Source organism: Leptodactylus fuscus, chromosome 2 (genome assembly GCF_031893055.1).
Source record: "Leptodactylus fuscus isolate aLepFus1 chromosome 2, aLepFus1.hap2, whole genome shotgun sequence".
Lineage (NCBI taxonomy): Eukaryota > Metazoa > Chordata > Amphibia > Anura > Leptodactylidae > Leptodactylus > Leptodactylus fuscus.
In genome coordinates this window covers 162,238,604-162,252,529 of record NC_134266.1, presented here as the reverse complement: position 1 = coordinate 162,252,529, position 13,926 = coordinate 162,238,604, and the positions used below count along the sequence as shown (strand labels likewise).

At 39.9% G+C, this 13,926-nt stretch overlaps 2 long non-coding RNA genes across 4 annotated transcripts; both read left to right on the top strand.

The window, feature by feature from the left end:
- Positions 1-9,505: 9,505 nt before the first annotated feature.
- On the top strand, positions 9,506-12,403 carry LOC142195307 (uncharacterized). 3 transcript variants are annotated; one of them, XR_012715083.1, is made up of 6 exons: positions 9,506-9,637; positions 9,782-9,853; positions 10,000-10,147; positions 10,435-10,506; positions 10,579-10,800; positions 12,186-12,403. It is a non-coding gene; the product is annotated as an uncharacterized LOC142195307 (long non-coding RNA). The 3 variants fall into 3 exon arrangements; XR_012715082.1 differs by having other exon boundaries at positions 9,926-10,147; positions 10,653-10,800; XR_012715081.1 differs by having other exon boundaries at positions 9,926-10,147.
- A 133-nt stretch (positions 12,404-12,536) lies between these two features.
- On the top strand, positions 12,537-13,926 carry LOC142195308 (uncharacterized). Its single transcript, XR_012715084.1, has 3 exons — positions 12,537-12,619; positions 12,840-12,913; positions 13,635-13,926. It is a non-coding gene; the product is annotated as an uncharacterized LOC142195308 (long non-coding RNA).

Below are 13,926 nucleotides of genomic sequence, written 5' to 3'. Positions count from 1 at the left end.
TTCTGGGAAATGTACTTCTTGCCACAGGTGCTATTCTAACTACAGTAGATCTCAAGCTGTATTGCAGAAGATCAAGTTAGCTGAATTTATATATATATATATATATATATATATATATATATATATATCTGTTAAGAGGCAAGTTTTTTTTCCAGACAAACTGGCAGAACTGTAAACCTCTGGGCTATAAGGTTACATGTGCTCTAGGTTTGGTATATATACGCCCCTTAGGTCATTTTTACTTCTCCCATGGAGAAATTAAATATTTTGAAACATTGCATTATGTCTAAGTTATCCTTTGTTCTCTGATTTTGCTGGAATATATTTACAAAAATAAATAGTTTAAAAAGGACACATTTCTATGAAATTCAGCTGTTCTCAGAATAGTTCTATATCTTTCTTAGTTATATATAAATCTTGATTTCAGGTGTCATTAGTTAAGTATCTAGTCCTTCTACTACCTCTTATAGTAGAGGTACAATTCATAGTTTGACTGCTCTAATTGTTAAAGGGGGTGTCCCATCTCAAGGGTCATATCTATGCTAGTAGGTTATGTAAGCTGAAGACTTTTCCTAATATATATTGCCTTGGAAATGCTGCTTTGTTTGCCTGCTATATGAACTTATTCCTCCCATTGTTTACATAGCGTTGCTGTAACCATGAACCTGTGAGATAGGGCACATCACTTACTCAGTGCTGGCAGGACAATCAATTCAGCTAACTACAGTTTGCTGATAACTCCAAGTCTGTTATCTCACTATGTAAACACACAGATAACACTGATTCAATTTTCTACAAGAATGTGCATATTATCTGATCTGCAGAAGTTTCGTGTTACTTCAGTGTCCCATTCAGCAAGAGAGAGGGGTGGGAGAAATACAGGAAGTGAGAAGAAGAGACAGCAGGCAAACTGCTGAAACAAGCAGATGGGAAAACCCCTTTAGGCTAAGGGCTCACATTGAGGAAATGCAACTTGTTTTTTTGCAGATTTTGTTGGGGTTTTCTGAGCCAAAGTCAGCAGTGGATTGAGCAGAAGGGAGAAGTATAAAAACTTCCTGTATATTTCCCATTCTTTTTTAAGCCATTCTTGGCTTTGCTTAAAAAAAATAAAATAAAAAACACTTAACAAAATCTGCAACAAAAGGCTTAAGAACCATGTGCTAAATTGATGTGTGAATAACTGTTCCTCCATGTGTCTGGAATGTCCCTTGGTCCTTTATACACTTCTAGTAACAAATACATAATGTCACAACTCTTTGAATTGAATTGACTCATCACATGACCATGGTCAGAGTTTTATCCTCTAGAAGTAACAGAATGAATGAAAGCAAGCCGAAATCTAGAAAACTGTGAAAAATTGATACAGATACCTATCCCATTTTTTGTGTGACATACTGTAGTATTCACTGGCATCAATTTCAGACATATATAATATTTTTTGAAGTAGTTTTGTTTCTGCATTGTTTACTTATACTTGTAAGTCTAAAGGAGACAGCAATACTACCAGGTCTGCATCTGGCACAGCTTAATAGGTTAATAAAGATGGTCTACATGGGACTTCCTTAGCTCCACCATAACCATAACAATCCATTGGCAGTCCATGATTGTGTTCTTGGGTTATGAAAGCAACACCTTAGAAGTTGCCGTTGCTAATGACTGGGGCATATAAGGGTTAAATGACTCTGATCACTGTTATGATACAGCTAATACTCACAGCTAGTGTGTTGATTCGGCTCCTGAGCCAGCACTATTATAATAGTTCTCATTAACATCTACTCATACCTGATGGGGTGGGAACGTTTTAGATATACTCTTATGTAGGTATGCACAGAATCATAGATATTTTTAAGATTAATTAAACATTTGAGCTAATACTTTGGGGACAAATATCTTAACTATGATTTTATATGACTCTCAAGTGAAGTTTCAAGCACTCATCTTGCTCATTAGTTTAACCTTGCATGACAACTACTGCAAAATGTGTTTCCGTGCTAATTGTAAGGCTGTTTAGAGAGCTGTAAAGGTACCTGTTTGGTGTCTTCATTCAGCCCAATTTAACTGTGTTTAATTAAAAAACCTACTTAATTTCTCAATTAGTTTAATAGATTAAACATGAAGCAATGGACTTCAAACATCTCATCAGTGAACTTCTATTGCCTCATCTTTAGCATAAGCAAATAGGTATAATTAAACTGTGCCAATTTGTACACATTTTACAGAATCCTGGATCATTATAATTCAGATGCATGGCATTCCCTGGTGGCATGGCTCATACAGTCTAGATTGTAAATTCACTTGAAAATACTGCAGGAATATGCCTCAATAATGTGATGCAGCTTTACAGAAGGCAGAGGCATAGTCTGAAACTATTAGGGTCAGTTCACACGTGAAAACCGCCTAGCTTATTTGTGCGAGGTAAAAAACCTCGAGGAGTTTTTTTGACGCTGTTTTTTTGCATTCCACGCGGTTTTTGACGAGGTTTTTGACGCGGTTTTCGCTAGCGGTTTTCGCTAGGGTTTTTTTTCCTATATGTGCTATAGAAACTGCAGGCGAAAACCGCGCGGTTTTTTGTGCAAAAAACCGCGCGGTTTTTTACCGCGCGGTTTTCGCCTCCCATTCACTTCTATGCAATTCTTCAGGCGTTTTCCGCCTGAAGAAAGGTCATGTCGCTTCTTCAGACGGAAAACGCTAGGAGGAAAAAAAAAGCTAGTGGTCTACATAGACCACCATGTTAAAGGAGAGGTTTTTGAAGCGAATTCCGCTGTCAAAAACCTCCCCTTTGCCCACGTGTGAACTAGCCCTTAGGCCTGATCCAAAATCTAACTTATTGTTCAAAGCATTGTTATCCTATTAGTTGGTCTAGCAGCTCCCACAGGCACTAGGATTTGGGGGCAATTTTAACCTGCACAACTTGTATAGCTACGCAATGATAAAATATACATACTGTGCATATGTGTACATAACATACGAGAGTTACAAATGTGTGTGTTAGCTTTACTAAATTATACAGCAAATAGAGAATAATATATTTAAGGTTAAAAGTCATATATGCAAGTGTATTGTCAGGTAAGTGGTGTCAGGCAGGGCAGGGCAGGAACAGGCAAGGGGATGTGATTCAGAGGCCGAATCAGAGGCAGGAATGGACGGACATAGGAATCACACCCCCTTACAGTCTCCTGCTTTACACCACCCACCTGACACTACAGAGCCTAAATAGCATATGAGGCACCAAAACTAACAGCAGTTATTGTTCTGGAACTGTGGGGGTAGTGAAAACAATTTAATCTAAGCCAGAATCAGTAGAGGGGCAGCTATCAAAGGATGAAAAGAACTGGAGTTGTTCTGGCCTTATCCGCAGCGCTTTCAACAGAAAGTTCACAGAGTTTTCCTCTGCGGACTTTCTGTTACAATTATATCTATGGGAAAGCCACTGGCGTTTTTGTAGATATAATTGACATGCTGCGATTTGCAAAGCCGCAACGGCTTTGCTAATCACAGCGTGTCCGAGCTGCGATTTCTTTCGCAAAGTGGGCCTGGGATTCACATGAATCCCATCCTCTTTGCTTGCACTGTAAAATGCTGTCTCTGCTGCGGTCAAATCACGGCGTTTACGTCCCGTGGGGCCCCGGCCTAAATCTGATTTATAACTAGTAATACTTCTTAAAATGGTAGCATTTAATAGATGAAAATGAAAATGACCCTTTATGGCAATGGTAGATTTCTTATAGCATCCCTCCAGTTATAAAGTCCTATGTATAAATGAATAATACAGGTAAATATAGGAAACTTTGTAATATACACTCACCGGCCACTTTATTAGGTACACCTGTCCAACTGCTTGTTAACACTTAATTTCTAATCAGCCAATCACATGGCGGCAACTCAGTGCATTTAGGCATGTAGACATGGTCAAGACAATCTCCTGCAGTTCAAACCGAGCATCAGTATGGGGAAGAAAAGTGATTTGAGTGCCTTTGAACGTGGCATGGTTGTTGGTGCCAGAAGGGCTGGTCTGAGTATTTCAGAAACTGCTGATCTACTGGGATTTTCACGCACAACCATCTCTAGGGTTTACAGAGAATGGTCTGAAAAAGAAAAAACATCCAGTGAGCGGCAGTTCTGTGGGCGGAAATGCGTTGTTGATGCCAGAGGTCAGAGGAGAATGGCCAGACTGGTTCGAGCTGATAGAAAGGCAACAGTGACTCAAATAGCCACCCGTTACAACCAAGGTAGCCAGAAGCGCATCTCTGAATGCACAGTACGTCGAACTTTGAGGCAGATGGACTACAGCAGCACAAGACCACACCGGGTGCCACTCCTTTCAGCTAAGAACAGGAAACCGAGGCTACAATTTGCACAAGCTCATCGAAATTGGACAATTGAAGATTGGAAAAACGTTGCCTGGTCTGATGAGTCTCGATTTCTGCTGTGACATTCGGATGGTAGGGTCAGAATTTGGCGTCAACAACATGAAAGCATGGATCCATCCTGCCTTGTATCAACGGTTCAGGCTGGTGGTGGTGGTGTCATGGTGTGGGGAATATTTTCTTGGCACTCTTTGGGCCCCTTGGTACCAATTGAGCATCGTTGCAACGCCAAAGCCTACCTGAGTATTGTTGCTGACCATTTCCATCCCTTTATGACCACAATGTACCCAACATCTGATGGCTACTTTCAGCAGGATAATGCGCCATGTCATAAAGCTGGAATCATCTCAGACTAGTTTCTTGAACATGACAATGAGTTCACTGTACTCCAATGGCCTCCACAGTCACCAGATCTCAATCCAATAGAGCATCTTTGGGATGTGGTGGAACGGGAGATTCGCATCATGGATGTGCAGCCGACAAATCTGCGGCAACTGTGTGATGCCATCATGTCAATATGGACCAAAATCTCTGAGGAATGCTTCCAGCACCTTGTTGAATCTATGCCACGAAGAATTGAGGCAGTTCTGAAGGCAAAAGGGGGTCCAACCCGTTACTAGCATGGTGTACCTAATAAAGTGGCCGATGAGTGTATATTATAAAGAAATAGGTTTTCTTATCCACTTTTCATAGAGTTACTTCCTACATATTAGCATATGAAAATGGAAAGGGGGTTGAAAATACTCAAATAATTGTTGCTGTTATACTGTTCTTTTAACTCTGCTGTTCTTGCAGATAAGAGGCTACCAGTGTACTTAAATCAATCCAGTCTAAGACCTGGGGCCCCAAGGTCCAGAAACTCAGTGATTTGCCCGCGGTGGAAACCACCGGAAAAATTACGGTCTTTTACAATACAGGCAAAGTGGATGGGATTCAAGCGAATCCCATGCCCACTTTCTGGAAAAATCTGTGGTGCAAACACGCCACAATTTCCAAAACCAGCACAGTTTTGGATATCGCAGCATGTCAGTTATATTTATGGAAATGCTAGCGTTTTCTCTATAGATATAATTGTAAGAGAAAGTTCGTGGAGGAAAACTCTTCAAACTTTCGGTTTAAAGCACTGCAAAAAGAACCATTGTGTGTTCTCGATGCATTTTTTCCCACAGTGCTTTATTGCTGTGGGTTGTCTCGTGGGGCCTTAGCCTCAAGCAGTCTCCTACTTAACCCCTCCATCCTTCAGGCTGAGGCCCCACATTGCAGAAATGCAGCCAAAGCCAAAAATGGCTACAAAAGGAATGGGAAATACATAGTAAGATCTTATACTTGTCCCTTCTGTTCAGTCCACTCCCAGATTTCATAAAACCACAGCAAAATCTGCAACAAAAAAGCTGCGTTTCTGCAATGTGGGGCCTTAGCCTCATAAAGTCCTGTGTGTGAGGGTGTACACAACTGTCAGATTGAAGAGAAGGATCGGGAGAATAGCTTAATAAATGGTTAAGGGTACAGATCTCCTTACAAAGTTTATTGCATTCACCTGCAATACTCATCTATTAAAAACGGTTTATTACTTGAGGAATGCTTTTAGCTATGCCTTGTAATATCAATTTGTAACACTTAACTGTAAAATGTTTGACTGACTAAAGTACTTGACTATTAGTTAAAGGGGTGGTCCAGTTTAAGACTAATATTGTATTAGGACAATTTCTATCATTTTCCAATCTACTTTCTGCATCAGTTCCTCATGGTTTACTAGATCTCTGCTTGCTATCCTTCATTCTGTAACTTCCGACCAGCTTTTCACTCATCAGATCTTACATCAAAAACCGTTTGTTCATTCAGAACAGACCATCTGCTGCTGTAGGGGAGACCTGTTTCCTTAACTCTAACATGATGTCTTCTGATGTCTGATTTGGTTAGTAGCCACTGTGCCTCAGTATTTGATGGGTGGTTTGGGTAGCATTAGCTTCCTAGGAGCCTTGGAACCTGAGTACTCAATAAATCTACCACTTCCAGAGCAATGGTTCCATGACACATGTTCCATGAGACTGTGCCATGTACCCTCTGGGACACGTGTACCACAGGTTGAGAACCAATGCTTTAGGGGTAAGAGTCATGTTGAACTTTTGGTTCTCGCTAATGGTGATGTTTCTAAATAGATATTTTCCTCCTGTCGTATTAATAACTTCTTTTAAGACATATTAAAAAAAAAAAAATTGTCGTAGGAGCAATGACTGTAAAGATGTGTACATACTGCTATGTTATTGATCCATAGACATGGTGTCTGACTCTGTGATACCTACTATCGGCCAGAAATGTTCTATTGTGTACATATACACATGCACCAATTCACAGCAAATTATGGAAATACTGAAGCATTGCTTGGAGGGAGAATATGGTGTCCCTCGGAGGTCTCGTACGATGATTTATGGAATACATCTGGAGAACAGACATGTCCATAGTTAGTTTAGCTGAAATCTGGTTAAGGATTACAACTTCTCACCAAAAAATCTACACAATCTATACAATATTGCAACATGCTAGCAAAATCTTTGTCATGCTGAACCTAGGATAGACATTTTTAAACTAAACTCAAAGCTAGTAATCTTGTGCCACATATCTCAGGATATGTCATGCACAAAGGAAGAGTAAGGAAGGACACATACTTTTTGTACCTATGAGTCAAAATTGGTGCCTCCGTCATTTGCCATGTGCATAGACTCTAAGATTTTAAACACATTTTAAAACATTAATTCATTTAATAAACAGCATCCAATGTACTGAAGGACTGCCAGTGACATGTACTACATTATCTGTACTCAGAGAGTTATCACTGTGTGTTAGCTGTGGTGTTACATAGGACTGCAGGTAACATCTACATTATCTGTACTCAGAGAGTTATCACTGTATGTTATCTGTGGTGTTACATAGGACTGCAGGTAACATCTACATTATCTGTACTCAGAGAGTTATCACTGTATGTTATCTGTGGTGTTACATAGGACTGCAGGTAACATCTACATTATCTGTACTCAGAGAGTTATCACTGTATGTTATCTGTGGTGTTACATAGGACTGCAGGTAACATCTACATTATCTGTACTCAGAGAGTTATCACTGTATGTTATCTGTGGTGTTACATAGGACTGCAGGTGACATGTACTACATTATCTGTACTCAGAGAGTTATCACTGTGTTATCTGTGGTTTTACATAGGACTGCAGGTGACATCTACTACATTATCTGTACTCAGAGAGTTATCACTGTGTTATCTGTGGTGTTACATAGGACTGCAGGTGACATGTACTACATTATCTGTACTCAGAGAGTTATCACTGTATGTTATCTGTGGTGTTACATAGGACTGCAGGTAACATCTACATTATCTGTACTCAGAGAGTTATCACTGTGTGTTATCTGTGGTGTTACATAGAACTGCAGGTGACATCTACTACATTATCTGTACTCAGAGAGTTATCACTGTGTTATCTGTGGTTTTACATAGGACTGCAGGTGACATCTACTACATTATCTGTACTCAGAGAGTTATCACTGTGTTATCTGTGGTGTTACATAGGACTGCAGGTGACATGTACTACATTATCTGTACTCAGAGAGTTATCACTGTGTTATCTGTGGTTTTACATAGGACTGCAGGTGACATCTACTACATTATCTGTACTCAGAGAGTTATCACTGTGTTATCTGTGGCGTTATATAGGACTGCAGGTGACATCTACTACATTATCTGTACTCAGAGAGTTATCACTGTGTGTTAGCTGTGGTGTTACATAGGACTGCAGGTGACATCTACTATATTATCTGTACTCAGAGAGTTATCACTGTGTTATCTGTGGCGTTATATAGGACTGCAGGTGACATCTACTACATTATCTGTACTCAGAAAGTTATCACTGTGTGTTAGCTGTGGTGTTACATAGGACTGCAGGTGACATCTACTATATTATCTGTACTCAGAAAGTTATCACTGTGTGTTATCTGTGGTGTTACATAGAACTGCAGGTGACATCTACTACATTATCTGTACTCAGAGAGTTATCACTGTATGTTATCTGTGGTGTTACATAGGACTGCAGGTGACATGTACTACATTATCTGTACTCAGAGTGTTATCACTGTGTGTTAGCTGTGGTGCTACATGGGACTGCAGGTGACATCTACTGTATTATCTGTACTCAGAGTTATCACTGTGCGTTATCTGTGACGTTATATAGGACTGCAGGTGACATCTACTGTATTATCTGTACTCAGAGAGTTATCACTGTGTGTTAGCTGTGGTGTTACATAGGACTGCAGGTGACATCTACTAAATTATCTGTACTCAGAGTTATCACTGTGTGTTATCTGTGGCGCTATATAGGACTGCAGGTGACATCTACTGTATTATCTGTACTCAGAGTTATCACTGTGTGTTATCTGTGGTGTTACATAGAACTGCAGGTGACATCTACTACATTATCTGTACTCAGAGAGTTATCACTGTATGTTATCTGTGGTGTTACATAGGACTGCAGGTGACATGTACTACATTATCTGTACTCAGAGAGTTATCACTGTGTGTTATCTGTGGTTTTACATAGGACTGCAGGTGACATGTACTACATTATCTGTACTCAGAGAGTTATCACTGTGTGTTATCTGTGGTGTTACATAGAACTGCAGGTGACATCTACTACATTATCTGTACTCAGAGAGTTATCACTGTATGTTATCTGTGGTGTTACATAGGACTGCAGGTGACATGTACTACATTATCTGTACTCAGAGTGTTATCACTGTGTGTTAGCTGTGGTGTTACATGGGACTGCAGGTGACATCTACTGTATTATCTGTACTCAGAGTTATCACTGTGTGTTATCTGTGACGTTATATAGGACTGCAGGTGACATCTACTGTATTATCTGTACTCAGAGAGTTATCACTGTGTGTTAGCTGTGGTGTTACATAGGACTGCAGGTGACATCTACTACATTATCTGTACTCAGAGAGTTATCACTGTATGTTATCTGTGGTGTTATATAGGACTGCAGGTGACATCTACTACATTATCTGTACTCAGAGAGTTATCACTGTATGTTATCTGTGGTGTTACATAGGACTGCAGGTAACATCTACATTATCTGTACTCAGAGAGTTATCACTGTGTGTTATCTGTAGTGTTACATAGGACTGCAGGTGACATCTACTACATTATCTGTACTCAGAGAGTTATCACTGTGTGTTATCTGTGGCATTACATAGGACTGCAGGTGACATACTACATTATCTGTACTCAGAGAGTTACCACTGTATGTTATCTGTGGTGTTACATAGGACTGCAGGTGACATGTACTATATTATCTGTACCCAGAGAGTTATCACTGTGTTATCTGTAGTGTTACATAGGACTGCAGGTGACATCTACTACATTATCTGTACTCAGAGAGTTATCACTGTGTTATCTGTGGTGTTACATAGGACTGCAGGTGACATCTACTACATTATCTGTACTCAGAGAGTTATCACTATGTGTTATCTGGTGTTACATAGGACTGCAGGTGACATCTATTACATTATCTGTACTCAGAGAGTTATCACTGTGTGTTATCTGTGGTGTTACATAGGACTGCAGGTAACATCTACTACATTATCTGTACTCAGAGAGTTATCACTGTATGTTATCTGTGGTGTTACATAGGACTGCAGGTGACATCTACTACATTATCTGTACTCAGAGAGTTATCACTGTGTGTTATCTGTGGTGTTACATAGGACTGCAGGTAACATCTACATTATCTGTACTCAGAGAGTTATCACTGTGTGTTATCTGTAGTGTTACATAGGACTGCAGGTGACATCTACTACATTATCTGTACTCAGAGAGTTATCACTGTGTGTTATCTGTGGCATTACATAGGACTGCAGGTGACATACTACATTATCTGTACTCAGAGAGTTACCACTGTATGTTATCTGTGGTGTTACATAGGACTGCAGGTGACGTACTATATTATCTGTACCCAGAGAGTTATCACTGTGTTATCTGTAGTGTTACATAGGACTGCAGGTGACATCTACTACATTATCTGTACTCAGAGAGTTATCACTGTGTTATCTGTGGTGTTACATAGGACTGCAGGTGACATCTACTACATTATCTGTACTCAGAGAGTTATCACTATGTGTTATCTGGTGTTACATAGGACTGCAGGTGACATCTATTACATTATCTGTACTCAGAGAGTTATCACTGTGTGTTATCTGTGGTGTTACATAGGACTGCAGGTAACATCTACTACATTATCTGTACTCAGAGAGTTATCACTGTATGTTATCTGTGGTGTTACATAGGACTGCAGGTGACATCTACTACATTATCTGTACTCAGAGAGTTATCACTGTGTGTTAGCTGTGGTGTTACATAGGACTGCAGGTGACATCTACTATATTATCTGTACTCAGAGAGTTATCACTGTGTTATCTGTGGCGTTATATAGGACTGCAGGTGACATCTACTACATTATCTGTACTCAGAGAGTTATCACTGTGTGTTAGCTGTGGTGTTACATAGGACTGCAGGTGACATCTACTACATTATCTGTACTCAGAGAGTTATCACTGTGTTATCTGTGGTGTTACATAGAACTGCAGGTGACATCTACTACATTATCTGTACTCAGAGAGTTATCACTGTATGTTATCTGTGGTGTTACATAGGACTGCAGGTGACATGTACTACATTATCTGTACTCAGAGTGTTATCACTGTGTGTTAGCTGTGGTGCTACATGGGACTGCAGGTGACATCTACTGTATTATCTGTACTCAGAGTTATCACTGTGTGTTATCTGTGACGTTATATAGGACTGCAGGTGACATCTACTGTATTATCTGTACTCAGAGAGTTATCACTGTGTGTTAGCTGTGGTGTTACATAGGACTGCAGGTGACATCTACTAAATTATCTGTACTCAGAGTTATCACTGTGTGTTATCTGTGGCGCTATATAGGACTGCAGGTGACATCTACTGTATTATCTGTACTCAGAGTTATCACTGTGTGTTATCTGTGGTGTTACATAGAACTGCAGGTGACATCTACTGTATTATCTGTACTCAGAGAGTTATCACTGTGTGTTAGCTGTGGTGTTACATAGGACTGCAGGTGACATCTACTGTATTATCTGTACTCAGAGAGTTATCACTGTGTGTTAGCTGTGGTGTTACATAGGACTGCAGGTGACATCTACTAAATTATCTGTACTCAGAGTTATCACTGTGTGTTATCTGTGACGTTATATAGGACTGCAGGTGACATCTACTGTATTATCTGTACTCAGAGAGTTATCACTGTGTGTTAGCTGTGGTGTTACATAGGACTGCAGGTGACATCTACTAAATTATCTGTACTCAGAGTTATCACTGTGTGTTATCTGTGACGTTATATAGGACTGCAGGTGACATCTACTGTATTATCTGTACTCAGAGAGTTATCACTGTGTGTTAGCTGTGGTGTTACATAGGACTGCAGGTGACATCTACTACATTATCTGTACTCAGAGTTATCACTGTGTGTTATCTGTGGTGTTACATAGAACTGCAGGTGACATCTACTACATTATCTGTACTCAGAGAGTTATCACTGTATGTTATCTGTGGTGTTACATAGGACTGCAGGTAACATCTACATTATCTGTACTCAGAGAGTTATCACTGTGTGTTATCTGTAGTGTTACATAGGACTGCAGGTGAGATCTACTACATTATCTGTACTCAGAGAGTTATCACTGTGTTATCTGTGGTTTTACATAGGACTGCAGGTGACATCTACTACATTATCTGTACTCAGAGAGTTATCACTGTGTTATCTGTGGTGTTACATAGGACTGCAGGTGACATGTACTACATTATCTGTACTCAGAGAGTTATCACTGTGTTATCTGTGGTGTTACATAGGACTGCAGGTGACATCTACTACATTATCTGTACTCAGAGAGTTATCACTGTGTGTTATCTGTGGCATTACATAGGACTGCAGGTGACATACTACATTATCTGTACTCAGAGAGTTATCACTGTATGTTATCTGTGGTGTTACATAGGACTGCAGGTGACATGTACTATATTATCTGTACCCAGAGAGTTATCACTGTGTTATCTGTAGTGTTACATAGGACTGCAGGTGACATCTACTACATTATCTGTACTCAGAGAGTTATCACTGTGTTATCTGTGGTGTTACATAGGACTGCAGGTGACATCTACTACATTATCTGTACTCAGAGAGTTATCACTATGTGTTATCTGGTGTTACATAGGACTGCAGGTGACATCTATTACATTATCTGTACTCAGAGAGTTATCACTGTGTGTTATCTGTGGTGTTACATAGGACTGCAGGTGACATGTACTACATTATCTGTACTCAGAGTGTTATCACTGTATGTTATCTGTGGTGTTACATAGGACTGCAGGTGACATGTACTACATTATCTGTACTCAGAGAGTTATCACTGTGTGTTATCTGTGGTGTTACATAGGACTGCAGGTAACATCTACTACATTATCTGTACTCAGAGAGTTATCACTGTGTGTTATCTGTGGTGTTACATAGGATTGCAGGTGACATCTACTACATTATCTGTACTCAGAGAGTTATCACTGTATGTTATCTGTGGTGTTACATAGGACTGCAGGTGACATACTACATTATCTGTACTCAGAGAGTTATCACTGTGTTATCTGTAGTGTTACATAGGACTGCAGGTGACATCTACTGTATTATCTGTACTCAGAGAGTTATCACTGTATGTTATCTGTGGTGTTACATAGGACTGCAGGTAACATCTACATTATCTGTACTCAGAGAGTTATCACTGTATGTTATCTGTGGTGTTACATAGGATTGCAGGTGACATCTACTACATTATCTGTACTCAGAGAGTTATCACTGTGTTATCTGTAGTGTTACATAGGACTGCAGGTGACATCTACTACATTATCTGTACTCAGAGTTATCACTGTGTGTTATCTGGTGTTACATAGGACTGCAGGTGACATCTACTGTATTATCTGTACTCAGAGAGTTATCACTGTGTGTTATCTGGTGTTACATAGGATTGCAGGTGACATGTACTATATTATCTGTACCCAGAGAGTTATCACTGTGTTATCTGTAGTGTTACATAGGACTGCAGGTGACATCTACTGTATTATCTGTACTCAGAGAGTTATCACTGTGTGTTATCTGGTGTTACATAGGATTGCAGGTGACATCTACTACATTATCTGTACTCAGAGAGTTATCACTGTGTTATCTGTGGTGTTACATAGAACTGCAGGTGACATCTACTACATTATCTGTACTCAGAGAGTTATCACTGTATGTTATCTGTGGTGTTACATAGGACTGCAGGTGACATGTACTACATTATCTGTACTCAGAGAGTTATCACTGTGTTATCTGTGGTGTTACATAGGACTGCAGGTGACATCTACTACATTATCTGTACTCAGAGAGTTATCACTGTGTGTTATCTGTGGCATTACATAGGACTGCAG